Below are 20,327 nucleotides of genomic sequence, written 5' to 3'. Positions count from 1 at the left end.
GGGTTGATGACCGAGGAAAGGCCCAGGCCTGGGCAAGGGCAGGATGGGCGGGTGAGAAGCGTCCTTGGTGGGTGGGCTCCAGCTTGGAGTCGGTGGAACCCTCTCTACTTTGCTGCAGGGCAAACAGGGGGCAGACCTGGGGGCCTAAGGGTTCCCCTCACACACACAGACAGGTTAGTGGTCCTAATCCCATGCCACCAGGGATGGGCATGGCTGCTAGTCACCGGTGAGTAGACCCAGCCGGCTGCCAGAGTGCCAGCAAGATTTTCCCAGGAGGGCGGAGCCGCCTCTTCTGCCCACCTTCTCACACTCCCCCTGCCCAGGAGAGTGTCGATCTTAATTAATGACCTCCCTCTGGGGATTTTGTAGGAATCCACTGTCTACGGAGAATTGCTGTTATATATTCTAAAGAGCCTATTAAGATTGTTCCCCCTTGAGAGGAAGGAGAGGCTTTGTGTGATGAATCAGAATAAAATCATAAACTTTGGACCTGGAAGATACTCTGGAGACAGTGTTACCCAACACTCTCACTGATGACAAGAGACGGAGGCTCGGGAATTATTTAATTCGGCGTTATGAAAAATAGTTGGTGAAAGCCTTTCTGGGAAAAAAAATAAAAACCGATCAACTACACTTTTCCTGACCTTGTAAACAGAATAATGGATCCTTTGATTGAACAGAGGCCGGCAGCAGATGAGAGCAGGGCTTCTGGTCTCTAGGAAGGGGGTGGTTCCCACATGCAGTACTTAAGAGCTAGATGCTCTTTTTTTTTTTTTTTTTTTTAGGTTTTATTTATTTATTTGACAGAGAGAGACACAGCGAGAGAGGGAACACAAGCAGGGGGAGTGGGAGAGGGAGAAGCAGGCTACCTGCACAGCAGGAATCCCGATGCGGGGCTCGATCCCAGGACCCTGGGACCATGACCTGAGCCGAAGGCAGACGCTTAACGACTGAGCCACCCAGGCGCCCCAAGAGCTAGATTTTCCTGGGCAAGTCGCTTCATGTCTAATTCCTCAGTTTCCTGATCTGTAAAATACAGGCAATAATGGACACTCACCTAAAGGGGTTTTGATGTGAATTGAATAAAATAATATAGCATATATAAAGTGCTCGTCGCACAGCGAGGATTCAACAAAAGATCACTGCTACTACCATCTGGGGGTCCAGACGCAGAAGACGCAGATCAGCAGTGATGCAGAGCAGATAAAAATGCTCGGGAATGGCAAGCTGGCCTTACAAATGGCACTACTGTTCTCTTGAGTTCAGGCTTCCATAACATCCCTCAAAGTTGAATTTTATTCATTACCCCCCAAAAGTTTATCTTACCATTTGCCTCTATTTCCTCAAAGGCAATTTCTGTTGTTGTTTTTTAAGATTTTACTTATTCATTTGACAGAGAGAAAGAGAGTGCATGAGCAGGGGGAGGGGCAGAGCGAGAGGGAGAAGCAGGGAGCCCCATGCAGGGCTCGATCCCAGGACCCTGGGATCATGACCTGAGCCAAAGGCAGACGCTTAACGACTGAGCCACCCAGGCGCCCCATGAAAGGCAATTTCTAAGAGAAAAATATTCTCCATTCAGTGAGACTTCCAGCATGTGAATTAGGATTTTACCACAGAGTTTTGACTTTATTTCACCAGCGGCCTCAGCACATCTGCCAGTGTGTGAACCTAGACACTGTTGCCATGAGAGGCAGGTTGGAGAAAGGTACCCAGCTTCACCCAGTGGTTGTAGGGCCCCATCCTTTGTCCCAACTCAACTCAACCCCCAGGGCCACATGGAAGATTTGTCAGATGACAGCTCATCTTATCCCACAGGCACCATGTTATGATTTCAAGTGAACTCATCGCTGGACAGTGATGTCTTGTTAGTCATTTCCCTCCTGGCTTCAGGGGGAGACTTCAGGCATGTGGAAGGCACCAGAAGCCCCATGCCCAGCAGCCACTGACTCACAAGCTCTGAGAACTGACTGTTCATGGTGACTCGGCATTGACTCGTCCCTTTGGTAGGTTCTGCAGGAGCCTGGCTGGGCCTGACCACGTCCTGTTCCTTTCCCCTCTGCTGAATGCAGTCCCCATCTTCATGTTAGGAAGCATCTTTTCAAAAATAAGATTAGAAGAGTAAGAGAGGAGAATTCTTTTAAAAAGATTTTACTTATTTGCTGGAAAGAGAGAGAGAGAGCACAAGCAGGGGGAGCGGCAGGCAGAGGGAGAAGCAGGCTCCCTGCTGAGCAGGGAGCCCGATGTGGGACTCGATCCCAGGACCCTGGGATCATGACCTGAGCCGAAGGCAGATGCTTAACCGACTGAGCCACCCAGGTGCCCCAAGAGAGAAGAATTAAGAGCCATTTCCAAGAAGGAATTTAGCTAGGAGAACCGAATCCTGTCTAATATCCTGGGTTAAAAAGAACCAGCAATGAACTACAAATGCAGTTGACTTTGGCCCTGAGGTCTATAGGGAAAACTAGAAAAAAAAAATAGTCATGAATCAGCAGCACCAGCAATGTTTGCTTGTGAGCCCTTTTAGTCATGTGTAGGAATACATAATTCCGTCCCGGGGTCCCATGGAGTTTGCTTCGTGCCCGAAGGTGTGGAAGTTGGTAAAATACCAGCTCTGGCAGTTCTTGGGAAACAAAGCGAAGGAAACTCCCATGAGAGTGCTGTTTCTTGGAGAACCGTTACTCACCTGAGCCCTGGGTTCAGGTGGACGTTCAGAGTGAGTCTGCAAGGGCTCGTGGGGCACCTGAGCCCAGGAGCTGCTCAGTTGGTGCCAAGGCTGGGAGCCACGGATGTCCACATGGCCCAGGGAGAGGGCACTCAGGGGGGCCTTTGGACTTTGGGCAGTCGTTTACTCCTTCATCTTCTTTTCCCTAGCACCTGCTGTGCACCAGGCACTGTTCTAGGCACGGTGAAACAAGAGCAGTTTCTGTTGTCATGGAATTCACCTTCTTGTGGGGAGATAAAGACACCACACACGGAAGCAAATGCATTAAGAAGTTTATTTCAGAGTGGCAAGTGCTATGAAGACAGTAAAGCAGGGCGATGCATTGGAGAGCGATTGGGGGTGATGTTAGACCGTAATGTTAGTTGTGAAGCATCAACCATGGGAAGACCAGGGGAGCCTGATGCAGGCAGTAGAATCACCAGCACAAAGCCTCAGGGTGGGGACAGCTGTGGCCCCTTCGATGCACATAACAATGGCCAGTGTCCCTGGAGCCTCGTGAATTTGTGGCTCCTTTCAGATTTATCCCTGGCATGTTATGGCCCCAACGGCAGTGTCCATTCAGAGAGCCATCTCCTGGAGGCAGGGTCAGAAGGAGTGTCTCGAAATGCTTTGGAGACAAGCACAAATCATTGATGAGAGGACTAATCCTGCCCTCCTCCTCACCTCCACATCTAACCCACCATCAAGTCAGGGGGCTCATGCACCCTGTTTTCTCCTAGGAAGTCTACTTCTCTTTGTGTCCACCACCTTCACCCTGGTTCAAACCCCCAGGCTCTCTCCCCGGGTCTACTGGAAAAGCCTCTGAAAGTGGTTCCTCATGTATGGTCTTGCCCATCCCTGGTCCACTCTCCACACTGTGGTCAGAATGATCTTTTAAAACCTCAGATCTAGGGGCACCTGGCTGGCTCACTCAGGGGAGCATGTGACTCTTGATCTTGGGGTCGTGAGTCCAGGCCCCACACTGGGTATGGGGATGACTTGAAAATAAAAGCTTTAAAACAAAACAAAACAAAACCTCAGATCTAATCATGTTGCATACACCTCCTCCGTACTTTTCCATGACTCCCCGTTGCTGACAGGATTAGGACCCAAATCCCCACAAGGACAATCAAGGCTCTATCTGTACAGAACCCTTCTTTCTTTTCTAGCCGTGTTTCCAGCCATTTGTGGCTCCACTTTGTGCTCTAGCTACAGAGGCTTTCTTCCAGTTACCCTAATATGCTGTACCAGTTTTGGCCTCGGGACCTTTGCACAAGCCTCAAGGGCTCTTAATCTCTTCTCCTTTCATGCACCCTGGCCTCAGCAACTTCTATCCAGGCTACAGTGTATCTGTTATGTCAGCAGGGACATCTTCCTTGTTCAACACTGTGATACTACGTAGGGTCTTTGGTTACATGTCCCCAGTAGCATTTCATATTTATCATCCTAGCTCTCAACACATTTCTATTTATTTGTGATGCCTCTTTCCCTGCACGAGGCCATACACTCCAGGAGGGCAGGAACCAATTCGGTCTTGTCCATGGTTGTATCCTCGGCACTTTGAAAGTGTCTGGAGCACAGTAGACACTGGATACATATTTGTTGAGGCAATGAAGGAAAGAGTGCTCATAAAGACCTTGACTCTTAAATGTTCCACTTGAATGTGCTACTTGCTTTCAACAAAATGAACTAACAGGAGACCGTCTGTATTTTCTGTTCCATTTCTCTACCCTATAGAGTTGGTGATTGATATCTGGAGTTCAAGAATAAGCATAGTGAGCAGGAATTCTGGCAGATGAACAACCTGCTTAGGAAGCCTGTTCTTGCCTTTGACTATCAGAACAGTGTTATTTTCTTTGGCCTGAAGGAGTCTAAGACTGTGTGTACTCAGGGAAACGGTGTAGACCTGCAGTGTGGAGCCGGGGCCAGGGGTGAGACTCAAATAATAATCAAGTGGAAGAGGGTTGTGTGAAGCCTGGTGGGGGACATTGCCTTTCTCAGCGGCTGAGGAATTGGAACATTCCCCCTTGTGTCAATGTGGAAGTGAATGAATTAAGTTCCGTTTTATGCCGTGCCTGGAAAAATACCAATGCTGCACTCACATAGTTTCTGCAAGCAAACCCCAAATGCCACTCAGTCTCAGCCCTATGAGAGACTGTTACAGGGGGAAAGAATCAACATTCACAGACTCTGGGAAATACCACTGAAGTGGAAAAAGATTAGAGCCGTAGATTTTTGCTTTTTTGAGGTTATGTACCCCTTTGAAAATCTGATAGAAGCAATGGACCCTTGCTCTCCTTCGTGCCCCTTGACCCTCTGCAGAATATATATCTGTATAACATCCTCTTATCCATGAAGACCGCTGGAGGGCCATAGCCTCAGGGTAAAAAATTCCAGTTAGTGGGTCTGGTTGGAAATTGAGCGGAAATAAGCTAGTAAGAGATGACATGGAAGCACAAGTTAGACAATGTTTGATTTAAAGAATAAAATAGAAGCACCCTGTAATTCGGTTTTTGTATTCCTGAAGTTCTTTGCTTTCTATTTTTTTTTAAGATTTTATTTATTTGACAGAGGGAGAAACAGTGAGAAACGGAACACAAGCAGGGGGAGGGGCAGGGGGAGCAGCGGCTCCTCACTGAGTAAGGAGCCTGATGTGGGGCTTGATCCCAGGACCCTGAGCAAGGCTGACGCTTAACAACTGAGCCACCCAGGCGCCCAGTTCTTTGCTTTTTAGAACAAGCTGGTTAGCACAGGGCGACCACGTGCACCAGAGTGAAATAAGGCAGACCTCTAGGGGCTGAGGGGAAGCCATTCTGAGTATTTCCCCAGATTTAGCCAACCACGGTGATCCATCCACTAAAATCCACCAGGCGGCTAGGATTTTAGTCTGTCCTGTTCACCACTGGTCCCCAGTGTCTTGTTCAGTGCTTGGCACGGAGTAGGTGCTCAATAAATACTCATTGAATGGCTGACTCAGTCTATCCTGGGTTGCCCCACTTTACTCTGTCTTCCTCTCCTTCATTTTGTTCTGGATTTATCAGATTTTGGTTTTTATTTATTTGTTTAAGAAATCTTTGTTGAGGTCGGTGATGTGATGGCATGTGTTAGCTGAATCCAAAGTTGATGCAAATTCTAAAATTACACTCAAACCTTAGGTAAAACAACAACAACAACAACAAAAACAATATTTGTTTTACCCTTCTAGTGGGCATTAATTGTCCCTAGGCATGGAATGACATGATATTGAAGAGCTCCTGCTCTGGGATTCATTACCCCTATGTTAAAGTCTCAGTTCTGCTCCTTGGGAGTGACGAAAGCCTCAGTTTCTTCAACTGTAAAATGGGGTGTGAGAATTACATAAGGTTATGCAGTTAGAGCACGTAGCATGATTCTTAACACACACCTACGTGTTGTTTTAATAAATGTCAGACATTTTTATTCTTACCTGGCTCCTCTGTCATATAGTTCGTTGGTTCCTTTAGGGTCCTCTTCCCTTTCTGAGCCCACAGTTCTGAACCCCAGAAACGGTTGCTAACTATACGGTAGGTCACGTGCAGCCTCTAAAAAGTCCCAGATATATTCAGTCATGGCAATACTTAAGGGCTGGGGACATTACTAATTTACTCCCTTCCTATTTTTCCGTATTTTTGATTTCAATTAATAAGCATCTATCACTTCATAATTTAAGGACAGAATAAGAAAAAAATATTGTAGTAAAAATGTGTTTATTCCACGTTGCTAAATTCAGAGGTAGAAAACAAGAACATTTCATTGTGTCTGGTCTGTAGAATCAATCCCAGGAAACCGGGAGGACTCGGTTTCTCCATTACATGGCCCAAATAAAAATGCCCAAACACAAGCACCAAGAAAGGAAGGCTGCATTCCTGGGTGGGCATGGATATGCTGTGCTGTTTGGTACATGTGGGTTTAGGAACAGGGGACTCCTGGCTTCATCTCTGAGCTTTCCCGCTACCCAGCTCCGTTGCAACTTTGGGAAAATTTCAGCCCCAGTTTTCTCATCAGTAAAGTGGGAGAGACAAATGGAGAGACTTTTCCTTACAGATTGTTGTGGGAATGAATATCGAATACTTCACACTTCAGAGGAAGTCTCGCATGCATTCTTGTTTTCTTTCTGTTTCTCCAATAGCATCAGTGACATCATCACCCTTTATGTTATACGTGTGTGCGTTTTGCACATGAGTGTGTCTATAAAAGTATACACAAGTGTCTGCACTTTGATGTCGAATCATCATCTCGGCCTGGTCATGGCCAAACTAGAGCTCTTGATTTCCCAAACCCATCCCGCCGGCTGCCCCTCCCTTAGTCTTCTGCACGTCAGGAAATGGCACCGACGCTCACTTGGTTAGTTGTTCTGCCTCAAAACCTAAGAGTCATCCTTCGCTCCTCTCCCTCCCTCACATCCCATATCCGGCGTGCCAACTCTGCTGATGTGTCTCAAAATCAGCCCCTTCTTTTGACAGCCACTGCCCCACCTCAGACAGAGCCACTGTCCCCTCACTACCGTGTGGGACAATAGTTCCTGCCTGCACCGGGTGCCCGACCCTATGACCACCCCCCCCCACAGGGGACCCCAAGTGAGTGCTGACACGCGTACCTTGGGCTGTGCCACATCCTTGCTCAGAACGGCCCCTGCCAGTGGTGGCTTCCTGTGATGCTGGAAATAAAACCGGGGTGGCTCACTGTCCTTCAGGTCTCTCTATTGGGCAACAAGCAGACCTCTTCTGACAAGGGCCAGGGAGTAAATATCTCAGGGTTGGCGGGCCACATAGTCTGTCACATCGCCATCAGCTTCTCCTTCGGTGTCTCCATCGCGGTCTTCATTTCTATCTCCATCTTTGTTTCCTTTTTCTTCCAGCCCCTTCAACGTGTCGTCACTGTTCTTAGCTCACGGGCTGACAGGAACACACTGAGGGCTGGCGTTTGCAGACTCCTGTGTTACGTGTGCTGGCCACGACTTTCCTCTCCAGATCATCTGCTCTCCCCGTCTGTCCTGCTCTCTGCTCTGGCTTCAGTGGTGCTCTCGCTGTCCTTGAGCAGCACCCTGACTGGGTTCTGCTCAGGGCCCTTGCTCTCCTATACCTCTACCCCTGATGCTGGCCCCTCAGGTCTGCTACGGGGCTCACTTGCTTCGTTTGCATCTCTGCTGGCAGGTGCCTCCTTGGAGAAGCCTCTCTGAGCTGCCTTTCTGTAGTACTCGCCGCCACCCCCACACTCCCAGGCACATTCTCTCCCTCGCCTGGCTGTACTTCTTCTGGTACTTACTGTACATTTCCTTGCCTGTCGGTTTTGCTGCCCTTGTGTATAATTTCCTGTCTTGTTCAACACTCTGTCTCCCCAACACCCAGAAAAGAACAGTGCACTTAGTGGTCATTCAAAAATATTTGTTGCATACATTAATAAATATAAGAACAATTCTGCCCTGTAGCTAGTTTTCAGCCCCTGCCATTCCACTCATCTGCAACAAGGCGGCCCTCTTTATACATTTTCCACCCCATTGCCGTGTCTGATAACGGTACCAAGCTGCTCTCTGCGTGACAGTGAGGCCTGTGAGAACCCACTGCCATGGGCTGTCGGGGTCTGCAGGACGAATCCAAGTGTGGACGTGGGTGTGGGGAGGACCAGTGGAGGAGGGGGAGCAAAGTCAGGCTTTGAAGGGAGGGGAACCGTCCAGCTCTCCAGGAAACTGATGTCATTGGAGCATCCCTGGATGATAAGCGCTCAGTGGAGCCCATGCCTAATATCTCTTGAGGAGGGAGAGAAGCATCTCTTACAGCCAGGGGGAGAACATTGAGATAAATTGTCCTTCCCAGGGACACACAGCCAAGACAGCCTGCAAACCACTTAGCGCAGACACTGAAGGGATGGTGCTTATCGGGCCCAGATGGGACATGGTGGAAAAAAATCTGGTATTTCTGGAGCCACTGAACAGAACATGGTGACTCCCAGCTCCAGGCACAAATCTCCCAGAATCTCCTTCTAAGGGCTTTGGGATTGGCAAGCTAGAGGAGTGCATGTGGAGCAGTCAGGTTTACACTCTCCCACCCCACATTCCCACCCAGCCTTGCTCCCATCCAGAAGCCTTAGGAGAAGTGGGCTTGGATCAGCATCACTGCAAAAGCGAGTGTAGGCCCCTTCCTGGGGGCATTGCAGGGGGCTACTCAGGAGGTGCACTGCAGGGGGCATCCTGTGGGGGTCTCCAGGAGGACTTGATACCATGCACCTTCAAGTTCTGGCTCAGGGTCAGACAGTGAGCCTTGGATTGGGCAGTGAGCCTGGCTGTACACTTACACACCAGGCAGGGACCAGACAAGTCCTGGCCCAGGAGCCAGGTCCGGGGGTGAAGACACAGAGGAATCTCTTCCTTGCATGCCCCTTAGGATAGAAACTGGGAGGCACGTGACAGGGGAGCCTGTGTACTGTCCAGATTGGGGGTTTTATGTCCAAGATCACACGTCCACCTCTTGATTTTAGAAAATAAGATAGCCGTATGATATGAGAAGAAATGCAATGGTAGTATAAATCAAATTGTCCATCATAGCCAGGCCTCAGGAGCCCAAGGCAGGAGGTCAGATGGTCTGGGATCTGTTGATGGATCTGCTGTGTGATCTTGGACTAGTCACTTGACCTTTCTGGGCTTCAGTATTTTCACATATACAATGGTCATGGTATATCTTGATGTTGCCATCTCATGAGTTATTGGAATCAAACAAGAGAACAAAGTCTTTGTAAAGTTAGAAAGGCTCTAGTCATGTATAACTTGACCCCTAACCAAGTTGTATAAAGCAGTAGACCAATAGGAACGATAAAGACCCAATGAGCTTGGACCGGGTGCCTGCTACCGTGCCCCATGTTCGTGCATGTTTCACATGGGCCTTACTGTGGAGAGACTGGCACCGTTATCACTTCCATGAACAAACAGATGAGATCATAAGACACAAAGAAGTTACATAACTCACCCCAGGTCACACAGAGAGCCAGGGTGGACCAGACTCTGAATTAAAGCAGTTTGTCTCCGGAGGATGCACTGGGAGCTTGCACTGGGAGCTTGCACTGGGACCTTGAGGGCCTGTAGCCCAGATCTCCAACTTCCCAACCCAGCCCCCTACCCTTGGCTTCCTCGGGGAAGATAAGCACAAGTCTGTCCAATGAAAACAGACCCATCAGACCCGTCACTATCTCTTCCCTGCAGAGCGGTCAGTCCCTGCCAACCGCAGAGAGACGGCGGGGCCTTGACACAGCCTGATGTTTACCCGCTCCAGGAGCCAAGGGTTCCAGTGGGGATGGTGGAGCCCTGACAGTCCCGACAAGGAGGGGGACATGCCAGGGAGCGGGGCCCCCCTGGGTTCTGCAGATTGGGCACGTGCGGAGGAACTTCCCGGTCCAGGATGGGCCTCCCTCACTGCACAGTGAGTGGGTCTTGGAGAAACATGGCCCCCCTGCCTCTGCTTTCTCAAGGAACTCTCTGAAGGACAGGCTGGTGCTTTCCATGCCCTCCTCAGGAAGATCAGGAAAGGCGGTCAGCGCCCCCTTCCCTGAGCCCCTCCTTGTGGACGGTGTGGCCAGGCTGGCAGCCCAGGGCCGGCTGCTCAGCTTGCCTGATGTCATTCCAAGGCCTTTGTTCTGGACGAGAGAAGGCCCGGGAAGCATGGGCACTGTCAAATATCTGAAGGGCCTCCCTGAGGCCGGCTAGTTCAGCGTGGCCTCGGTGGGGCACAGGGGGGAATGGCGGGGAAGAGTGCAAGGAGACACGCAGACATCTCCACAGAAGGAAGAAGAACTGCCCTGGGGGCAGTGAGCTCTCTCTCACTGCAGGGGTTCAGGCAGAGGCACGAGACCCTCTTGGTGGGGGCCTTGCCAAGTGGTGGTGTGCGCCCGGGGAGGGAGAGAACTCGGGGATCGGGAAGGCCTGCGCAGCCCTCTGTGAACCTCATGGCCCTGTGAAGAGGGAGGGGAAGATGCGGGATGGAAATGGCCTGGCATCTTCCACGCAGGCGTGCCTCATGCTGCCCTTTCCCATCTTCACCCTGGACCTCAGCTGTCCCTCCTGTTCGGTCTTGGCCCTAGTGCCCTGCGATGCCAGGCCTCACTATTACTTTTTCTTCCTGGAATAACCGCTGGTCCTGCACCCTGCCCCTCTGTGCCCTGCTTGTTGCTGGGTGACGCTACTGGATAATGGGCCAGGTGACTCATTCTGGGGCTTTCTCAAGTGAGATGCCACTGCCTGGGTACAAAGCTCTTTCCCCTGGAGCAGTGGTTCTCAAGCTTTAGTGGGCATCAGAATGAGCTGCAGGCCTTATAAGACAACAACCACAAAGCACAGACTGCTGGATCCTACCAGAGTTCCTCTTTCAGTAGGTCTGTGGTGGTGTCCAAGAATTTCCATATGTAACAAGTTCCCAGGTATTGCTGATGCTGTAGGACCAGGGACTGCACTTTGAGAACCACTGCTCTAGAAGACCTATAAGGCCTTAGGACCATGGCTACAAGGCTATGTGGATTCAGACAAACCCATGCTGGAATTCCACCATTATGAGCTGTGTGACCATAGGTAATTTACCTAACATCTCTGTGCTTCTGTTAACCTGTTCTGGATACTGGTGATGGTACTACTTTCAGAGAGTTATTGTGAGGATTAAAGATGGTGATCTATATAAATAGCTTAGTGCCTGGGATATGCTAAGTATGCAAATGATCAGTAAATGTTAGCGATTCTTATTATCAGAGTAAGATGATGGCTATTTCAGACACTCCACGCCTACCTCAGTAGGACCGTGGTGTCAGAGCAAAGGCACACATCCTCCTCCCATTGTGCCCCCTGTGTAGAGCCAATCCCATTGTTATTCCTTACCATCTGCTCCATGCTGGAAGGATGGGGATTCATTATCAGTAAGGCCATCCTTCAAATCTTGGGTTTGTGTCAGGGGCCAGCCACACATTCTGAATGACTGGCTTTCAGTGTGACTCCACAGGAGCCTGCCTGATAGAAACCAGATTGTGTGTAGGACACAGGCGTGGGGTCATCTGAGTTCTCTTGTCATGTTTCTGTTGGAGCCCCAAGGCCCCCACTGTCTCATCACTCAGATCCTGTGGTCTTTGGCCTTATAGTTATAATGATAGAAGTGCAGGCTTAAGTCTCCTGCTGCAGGGTCTCAAAATTAAGGGAGCACATCTAGGGGTGGCTTCAGAGGGACTCAGGCTGCTTTGAATATCGCTGAAGAGGGGAACCTGCTAGGAAATACATCCTGGGTTCCACCTTGTGGGATACCGGTCCCCAAGTGGGTTCCTTGGAGTAGTAGCTTGAGAAGTGCTCTACCCAAAGGGCTCTACAGTCAAATAAATTTGGGAGTTACTCCATTTCCAATTGCCTGCTTAGAGCTCCAGGGTGCTCACTGGCATATGTAAGCTTCCCAAAAGTCCTACAGTGAAGACACATAGGTAAGGCTGTTGAACATACTCTAGTCTTTCCCATCAATTATTTTTGGGAAACTAGTTCTAGGAATTTATGGTTTTTCAAGGGCCTTCATATGCAGTATCTCACCTGATTTTGCTGCAGGTCACAGAGGTATTTAAAATACTATCTACAATTGCATGATCTGAGAAGGAATTCATGCATTTGATGGAAGTTTGTTTGTAGTGGCAGCAATCATTAAAACCAAGCAAAACCAAACAACGAGCAAAAAAAAAAAAAAAAAAAAGACTGGGCATGGCACCTATTATTTGTAAAAACCCTTTCAGTGAAGTATATTTATTTTACTTTTGACCTTGGGCTCACCTTATGATTATGATGTCACTACACAGAGAGACGGAACAACACAGGTTAAGAATGTCGATTCTAGGGGCGCCTGGGTGGCTCGGTCATTAAGCGTCTGCCTTCAGCTCAGGTCATGATCCCAGGGTCCTGGGATCGAGCCCTGCATCGGGCTCCCTGCTCCGCGGGAAGCCTGCTTCTCCCTCTCCCACTCCCCCTGCTTGTGTTCCCTCTCTCGCTGTGTCTCTCTCTGTCAAAGAAATATGTAAGATCTTCAAAAAAAAAAAAAGAAAAGAATGTTGATTCTGCTGCTAAACAGTGTTTAAACCCAAGCAGTGTCACTTACTAGCTCTGTGACCCTGTGCAAGTTATTTAACTTTTCTGTGTCTGGTTTCCCATGTGTGAAGTGTAATTTTGACACCTGTAGCACAAGGTTACTATGATGATTCAATGAGATTTTACATGCAGACCTCTCAGAATGGCACACGACCCAGACGATGCACTTATGGAAGTATTAGGTCCTGCTGCTGCTATTACTGTTGTTAATAACAAAATACTATGTGAAGTCCACGTGTCTTGAGAACCCATGGAGAGGGTGTTTAGATCGGAGCCCGTAGGTCTAAGACTCATTAAGCGGCTGTGCAACTTTGGACAGCTCATTTAACCTCTCTCTGCTCTTCGGAAAATGGGATCATGCCGCCATCCAGCTTAGTTCCCAGAATGGTTCTAAGAATGACCACCTGGGCCACCGACATGGAAGTGCTTTGACAAACATGAAACTAGGTCGTCGTGAGTTCTCCGTGTCCACACCTGACTGGAGCATGCGCAGGGAGGAAGGGTGCCGGCTGCGAAGAACCGCTCTGCTAGTCGTGCGCTAGGATCAGAGAAATGCCCAGAAGGGCCAAGGCCTTTTGATCAATGGCAGTCGTTTCATGGGTCTGCACAGAAGCCAAAAGCCAGTCTTAGCAGTGCTGAGAGTTTTCCTTTGCTAAACAATGGCACCCTCGTTCTGGGATTTCCCGGGTTGTCCTTGTTGACTTTGGAATAGAGGGTGATTGTGTACACACACTATCTCGGCCGGTGCATCTCGGACATCTGGTTCCTCCTGTTTACCCTCATCTTATGTGTACCAGACCCACAGCGCCAGCCCCGAGCCTCACCCTAGTGGTATTCATCACAGGTACCCTCTGCTGGGCCGGGGGTGGGGGGAAGGAGGAGGCCCTCAGAGGGTGTGTGTGTGTGTGTGTGTGTGTGTGTGTGTGTGTGTAGCAATCTCCTGTGAAATCAAGATGCCTAACAAAAGTGGAATCAATTTACCTGCTGCCTTTGTTCCAAGGGAAAAGCCTCCGGAGCCCCCATTGGGGAATAATATTTAACCCACTTCGAGGGCATTTGTGTTCCTTTCATCTCTTAATCGTGAAAAGCCCTGGAATTTCCTACAGCACAAGTTTATTAGGGAGGTGCTGAGTTCCTCAACAGTGCCCCGGAAGTGTAGACCACAGCCCCTTGGGAAAGACGCTGCCTCTTAAATTGCTAACCATAATCCCTGGTGACCAGAACTGGCCCAGAATGAAAGGACTGGTCCCACAGGGAAAATAAAATAAACAAAACCACACTACCATCTCCCCGACCAAACCACAACCACCGAAAACAAAACAAACCAATGCAACCCAGAGAGAGTTCGAGGACGACTCCATTCCAGACGGTGTCTCTGAATCATTCGGTCGCAAAACCAGAACAGAAAACAAAATTTAGAAACCATTTAACGTCCTTAAGTGCTTTGACAATAGCTATCCATATTTCTGTGCCTTTAGTTCTGTGGCAGGATTTTTGAAAACTTTTTTTCATTTTTTATTTTTTTATTTTTTGCTTTGAACAGTTTTTATTTCACCTCACATGATCCCTAGCCCAACCGAGTGGGCTGGATAGGCCTAAACGGGTCTTCAAGCTACCTCCACAAATGTCTGCAGTCCCCACTCCCTGACACCTCATTGGGGTCCGAGCAGGAGATGCAACCCGTCAGAGGGTAGGAGGAAGAGGGAGGAGTGAGGGCCAGCCCTTCAAAGGGGGGGTCAGAGGTCACCCGAAGATTGCACAATTTCTACCCTTATCTGCTTCATTGAAGTAGTGGGGGGCGGGGAGCTGGAGGAGGAGCCCCTGGGCCTGAGATGTTGAATAGAGCAAATAAATACCAGGGGTACCTGGCAACCCCGGGGTCTGAGGGAAAAGCATGCCTGCTCTTCCAAACTGTGTCCTCGGGACCAGTTTGGCTGCTTTGTATAAGTCAAAAAAGCCTCTTTCCCCAGAGCTTTAAAGTTGGTCTTTAATTATTCATTCATTCTTCCTGAAATTTAGTTTTTGCCCTAAACTCCTTCTATGTTTGGCAGTGTTTGGGAGGCTATAGGGGAAAATTAAGACATAATCCTCACTCTCCAAAAGTTCTTCTTCTAGTAGGATTTAAAAGGAAATGTCCAGTATCCAGATTCCCAGCAAGCAGGTGAATCTTTAGTCTGGCCAGGTCACCATGGATTTCTGAGAGCCTGCCCGAGATGCTGTCGTGCCCTGTTTCCAGCCTCCCGACTCAGTTGGGTTTCTTTTTAGTGCACTCCACGCAGTGAGGCGGAAGGTATCCTACAGAGGGGACCTGGAGTTTCCTGGACAATTATGGGGGTCGGGGGGGACTGGATGAACTTTAAGCCCCCTATAGTCCTAACCTTCTGAATATATTCATTCCATTTGATAATACCAACAATAAGCCAAACACTGTTCTGAGTGTACAGAGATGAAGAAGACAGAGTACCTGTTCCTAAGCAATTTATAATCCAGTGTTAATAATACTCATATCAATACTAACCCTTAAAACAGCCAGTGAGTGTACCCACCCCCAACTGCAAAAGAAGATGGAGGATTCCAAAGGCTGGCAAGAAGCCAGAAACAGAGAGCTGGGGACCCCAGAGGAGAGGAGAAGGCGTTCTCAAAGGGAAGGGTTCTAAGACAAGTTCACCAACTAAGTTAATTTTGCTTTGGATCCTGACCTATACGATATCATTTGGCAGAGAATGGAAGGAAAAGCACTTCCATGCTGAGGGAATAGCCTGAGCAAAAGTGTGCAAGGGAGAGTGAGTGAGCAGCCCACAGGGACAGGGGCAGGGGCCATGGGAGACACTGCCCCACTCAGACCCTGAACCCCCAACACTGGAAGGAAGAAAGTGAATTGTTGGGGGGAGCCAGAAAGCGACAAATTAAACCCCGGTCAGGGAACACACTGAAGGCGAGATGCCTTTACATAATTCTTTATTTCACAAAAAAAGAAAAGGGGTGGGGGAGGGAGAGAAACCCTTTGCTAGCCCAGCCCAGCCCAGCCCAGCCCTTTCTAGGGGCGTATTCATTCATTTGTGGGCTTGTCAGTATGACATTGTGTCTGCCCTCCTGAAAGCCATACATCTTACTTTCAAACCCTCCAATCGCCTTGGACCCCCCGCAGACCCCAATGTTCCCTGTGACCTTTTGGCAGGGGGCTCCCTCCCCTCCAAGGCTGGTGGAGGGGAGAGGGCACCTCTCGGGGGCTCCCTCTCCTGGTCCCAGCTTTCTGCTCCAGGAAGGATTAGTGCTTTATGTAAATTTGACTCTCAATTCCTGAAAAGCCTGCCAGCTGTGTACCTTCCAAGAGTCTTTTATTTTTATCTGTCTTCCTCCATATCCAAGATCTCCAGGCCCTCCCAGAAAGGGAAGGAGGCTTCAAATAAGCCTTAAAGCCACTTGCCAAAATGTCTGTTTGCAGAGGGTCTTCATCCTCCCAGAGATGGCATTTCTGAGACTCCCTTTCCTGTGTGTAGTATGACAGTACCATGAACACAACAGAGGTAGGGGGCAGGCAGGCCTACCCCAGGGATGCTCCTGTTTGGCGGTTTCAGAGCTGATTTAACAGAGCCAGTCACTCTCCCTCTCTGAGCCATTATCTGCAAAATGGGGAAAATCACTTTTCTTAACATTGCTGTGATGAGTAATTGAAAGGTGCCCTGTGCCATACTTAATAAATAGCCGCTAATAGGGCTAGGATTTTCCTCTGTCAGACGATGCTACACTCTTCTGTGCTATTTTACTCTTCAAGCCCAGTTATTTGGGGAAAAAAATAATGAACTCCCTGTGTTAAGCTATTAGCTTATTCCCTACCTCTGGGGTGGCACACTGCTCCTGGTCTTTCCTTTGTCATCCTTGTGCCGTGTAAAAGCTGGCGTCTGTCCTGTGTGGGTGGAAAGGCTTCAGCCCACATTCGGGGAAGTCTAGAGAGCCCATTTTGTCTGATGTTCCCCGGGCTGGCCCCCGCAGTGTCTGAACTTCTCCCCATTAGTCACTGCTTTGGCCGAGGGAGTGGAAGACCCCTGTTAAGCTGGAATACGTTATCTGGGAAACACATTAAGCCTTTAACAGCTGGACACAAATTAGTTTATCAGACAGGGGCTGGACTTGCAGAATGTGGGAGGGAAAAGGAACTTTACAGATCATCATTTGAGAGGTGAGGGAAAGGAGGTCTGCGAATGAACAGGTTTTGGGGATGTGGATGCCAGGCCTCAAACCCTGCTTTTTGGTCTGAATCTCTCTGCCCTCTTCCTTCTGCCTTGAGGAACAAGAGAGACGCTCCAGCTTTCATTCAGGAGATGCTTACCACAGGCCTCTCCTACCTGGGGAGGTGCTGAGAATTCAGAGAAGTCTAAGAGTAGGGAAGACAGACACAGAAGGAAGCAAGTGCTGAGGGATGAGGGGCACATCCCTTGGATGCTGGGGATGGGAAGGTCTGGAAGAGGATACTGTCAGCAAAGGGCGGATCCAGCCTCTGGTGGGGAGGGGATGTCAGTGCCACCAAGGGTTGCACAGTACTGGGACCTAGGGCCCTACTTTGTGGCTACCATGAGAGTACAAGAGAGGTCATGCCCAGGGAGCTGGGCTAAGCTAGGGGTCACTGTCTGCAAGGGTCCCCACTGAACAGGCAGGTCTAAGGAATGGGTCAGAAAGCCAGGAGCTGAAAGAAGAGGCCCACTGTTAGGAGGAAGAAGACCACACATTCAGGGCAGACCTTCACAAGCATTGTTCCCACCGCTTTGTCCCATGTGGTCCGCATGGGCTGATCCCTTGCCCTTAATTCACATCAAAGGACTTGGTGGAAGATCACAGAAATAGGAGGAAGGAAAAGAAAGGTGCTGGGAGAGGCAGCTTGGGGCATGATGAATAGCTCTCCAAGATGTAGGAGGTTTTAGGGAGGCGCTTCTGTTTCTTGAAAATCTGCACGGTCCTGACACCTGCTTGGGTGAACTCAAAGCCATGACCCCAGGGAGCCACCCACTGCATCAGCGGATTGCCGGTGTCCTTTTCTCTACACCTGTCCTTATTCAGGTCCTCATTCCCTATCCCCTGCATGACTTCAACAGCCTTCTAACTGGTTTCCCTCCCTCCAGCCTCCACCTTTTCAAACTTGCCTTCTTGCTGTTACCAGAGAGGTCCTCCTAAAATGGGATGTCAGGCAGATCATTCCCTGGTTTATAAGGAGGACGGGTAGGATCCCCTTTACAGGGACCTAACCTGCTCCAGCCTTACAAATAGCCCCATTTCCTGCCCCACGATCTCCTCCTTCTGACCACATGACACCTGCCAAGTGTTTTCACCTCTCTATACCCTTGCACGTGCTGTTCCACCTTCCTGGGGTGCTTTCCTCCTGTCGAACCTGCCTTCATCCTTCCAGATGCTGATCGGTGTCACCTCTGTGAAGTTACTCCATACTTCCCAATCTTGGTTATAGTTTTTTTTTTTTTTCTTTATGGCCCAGATGTACGCCATACGGCCCTCCTTTATAGCACCTGTCACATTGCACTGCAATGGTGGGTGTATGTGCCTCTCTGATTCTCAATATCCAGCACAGCCCTGGGCACATGCATGTTCAACGGGTGTTTCCTCAATGACTTAGCATACCTATGGTCTGAAGCATGTGAGATCTGAAAGCCGCAGGATTCATTCTTCTTAATGAAAACTCATTACCCTCTCTACCCCCACCCCCTGCTTCTGCCTCGCACCATGAGTGGTATTTTCCATCTTTGACCAGCAAAGATTTTGATTGGGAACTAATTGCTCATTCAGTGACTTTCTGGGGATGTGTAGGTTTTTCACATTTTGGGGTATCGTAGAGAATGTGATAAACCTATAGATGCTTCCCCAGAAAATTCACAAATGCCCAGTCTCACAGTATTTTCATACAACCAGGAGGTTTCTGGACTGCACATCTTCCCACCCAGCACCAAGACCCCTGGCTTAACACACTGTGATAGACAACTCGTGTTTTGCTCTCTTGGCCAATAAGATTTTGTCCAGCTTTATTTTCAGAGGAAAAAAATAGTTATTTAAAAGTCTTGTTTTCCAAACGCAGGAATATACTTTAATATAGAATATGCTTTCTCACACGACATATGCTGCCCTCCTTCTGTGTTTCCCTAGGAGGTATCCCTTCCCTTTAAGCAGCAAATATCCCTGCCTATGTTTCACTCTCCAGAAATATGCATGGAGATGCACATAACAGGGTTTTCTGCAGTCACTCAGTCTCGGTTAGGGCCCAGGCGGGATGTGGGATGTGCAGTCCTGGTCTGGCTCTGTCCTGTTGCAGAGGAAGCCGCAGGAACTTAGAACATTGTCAACACACTTTCATTTGGGAAACATCTACTGAGCTCCCACTCTGTGCCACACACTGTTCCAGGCACTTGGAGATATCATGGGGGAACAAAACAGACAAGGCCCCTGCTTTCATGGAATTTATAGCCCAGTGGGACAAGGCAGACAATAAACAAGAATATAAGTTAGCTACGTTCACACAATGAACAGGACAAAGGGAAGACAAGAGTAATAGAAGAATATGGGAAGGAGGTCACTACATGAGAAGTCAAAGGGCTCTTTGAGGAGGTGACATGAGAAATGAGGCATAGGCAGGTCTAGGGGGAACAGTGACCCAGGGAGAGGCACAATCAGGTGCCAAGGTCTTGAGGTGGGAAGGATTTCAATGTGTTTGAGAAAAAGAAAGACCGCCTCGGTGGCTGGAGCACAGTAGGCAAAAGGAAGAGAGTGGGGGCTGAAGTTGTAGGCCATAAAGAGTTGGGATTTTTCATCTGTGAAGGGAAACCAAATCCTGAAAGCTTCAGGCAGAGCAATATTTTGATCTAATTGGCATGTTTGGAAGATCACTTTTAAAAGGTTAGGACCCATGTTACCACCTCCTCTCACTTTGAACAGTTTTGACTACTGAGGTGAATATGTAATAAAGCAATTCCATGAATTCTCATCATAGCTCTCTGTCAGCAGGGCACAGCCAGGTATTCATCCTAAAATGTCACCGCCGCCCAAATCAGACAAGCCCTGAGGTCTGGGTAGCCCGTGCCATCGTGCCTTGATTCCTGAGCCTTTTCAGGGTACTGAAAGTTGCCGGGGAGGCTGCCAAGGCTTGGACTGGGAGGTGAGGAGCTACCTAGCCCCCCCCCTGCCCCCCCGCCCCATCTCAGAGGAAGACACAAGGTAGAGGGGCAGGCCCAGAGAAAGAGCCTGTGGCAGGTGGGGCAAGCAGAAGAGGAAACAAGGGCTACACAGCCTCTTCCCCCATCTGCCTCCCCTGTCATCGCCTGCCCCTTCCACCTCCCCGAGGGCCGTGGATGTCCTTTCTGTGGCAGCGGCCAGGTGTGTTTGAAAACACTCGAGCCCCGTCCTTCACGTAGCAGGAAATACATGTTGCTGGGGAGCAGCGGTGGCCGGGGCAGGGTGTGGGCGACTGTGGGCGACTGTGTGTGTGTGTGTGTGTGTGTGTGTGTGTGTGTGTGTGTGTGTGTG

General features: G+C 49.3%; 1 protein-coding gene, 1 long non-coding RNA gene and 1 other non-coding gene across 10 annotated transcripts in view; 2 read left to right on the top strand and 1 right to left on the bottom strand.

Annotated features, from left to right (window-relative positions):
• NAV2 (neuron navigator 2) overlaps positions 1-20,327 on the top strand; it is a 724,028-nt gene that overhangs the window by 379,392 nt on the left and 324,309 nt on the right. The window lies entirely within an intron of this gene.
• LOC112829359 (uncharacterized) lies at positions 2,978-9,793 on the bottom strand. Of its 2 annotated transcripts, XR_003209696.1 has the most exons (3): positions 9,679-9,793; positions 7,317-7,635; positions 2,978-3,329 (listed from the first exon to the last, which is right to left on the bottom strand). It is a non-coding gene; the product is annotated as an uncharacterized lncRNA (long non-coding RNA). The 2 variants fall into 2 exon arrangements; XR_003209695.2 differs by lacking the exon at positions 9,679-9,793 and having other exon boundaries at positions 7,317-7,993.
• Positions 5,783-5,854, top strand: LOC112829860 (small nucleolar RNA SNORD45). Its single transcript, XR_003209776.1, has one exon. It is a non-coding gene; the product is annotated as a small nucleolar RNA SNORD45 (small nucleolar RNA).

The sequence above is a fragment of the Callorhinus ursinus genome, unplaced genomic scaffold (genome assembly GCF_003265705.2).
Source record: "Callorhinus ursinus isolate GAN/ISIS: 27379988/994484 unplaced genomic scaffold, GSC_fseal_2.0 scaffold21, whole genome shotgun sequence".
NCBI lineage: Eukaryota > Metazoa > Chordata > Mammalia > Carnivora > Otariidae > Callorhinus > Callorhinus ursinus.
This window is presented reverse-complemented; position numbering and strand designations above follow the sequence as displayed.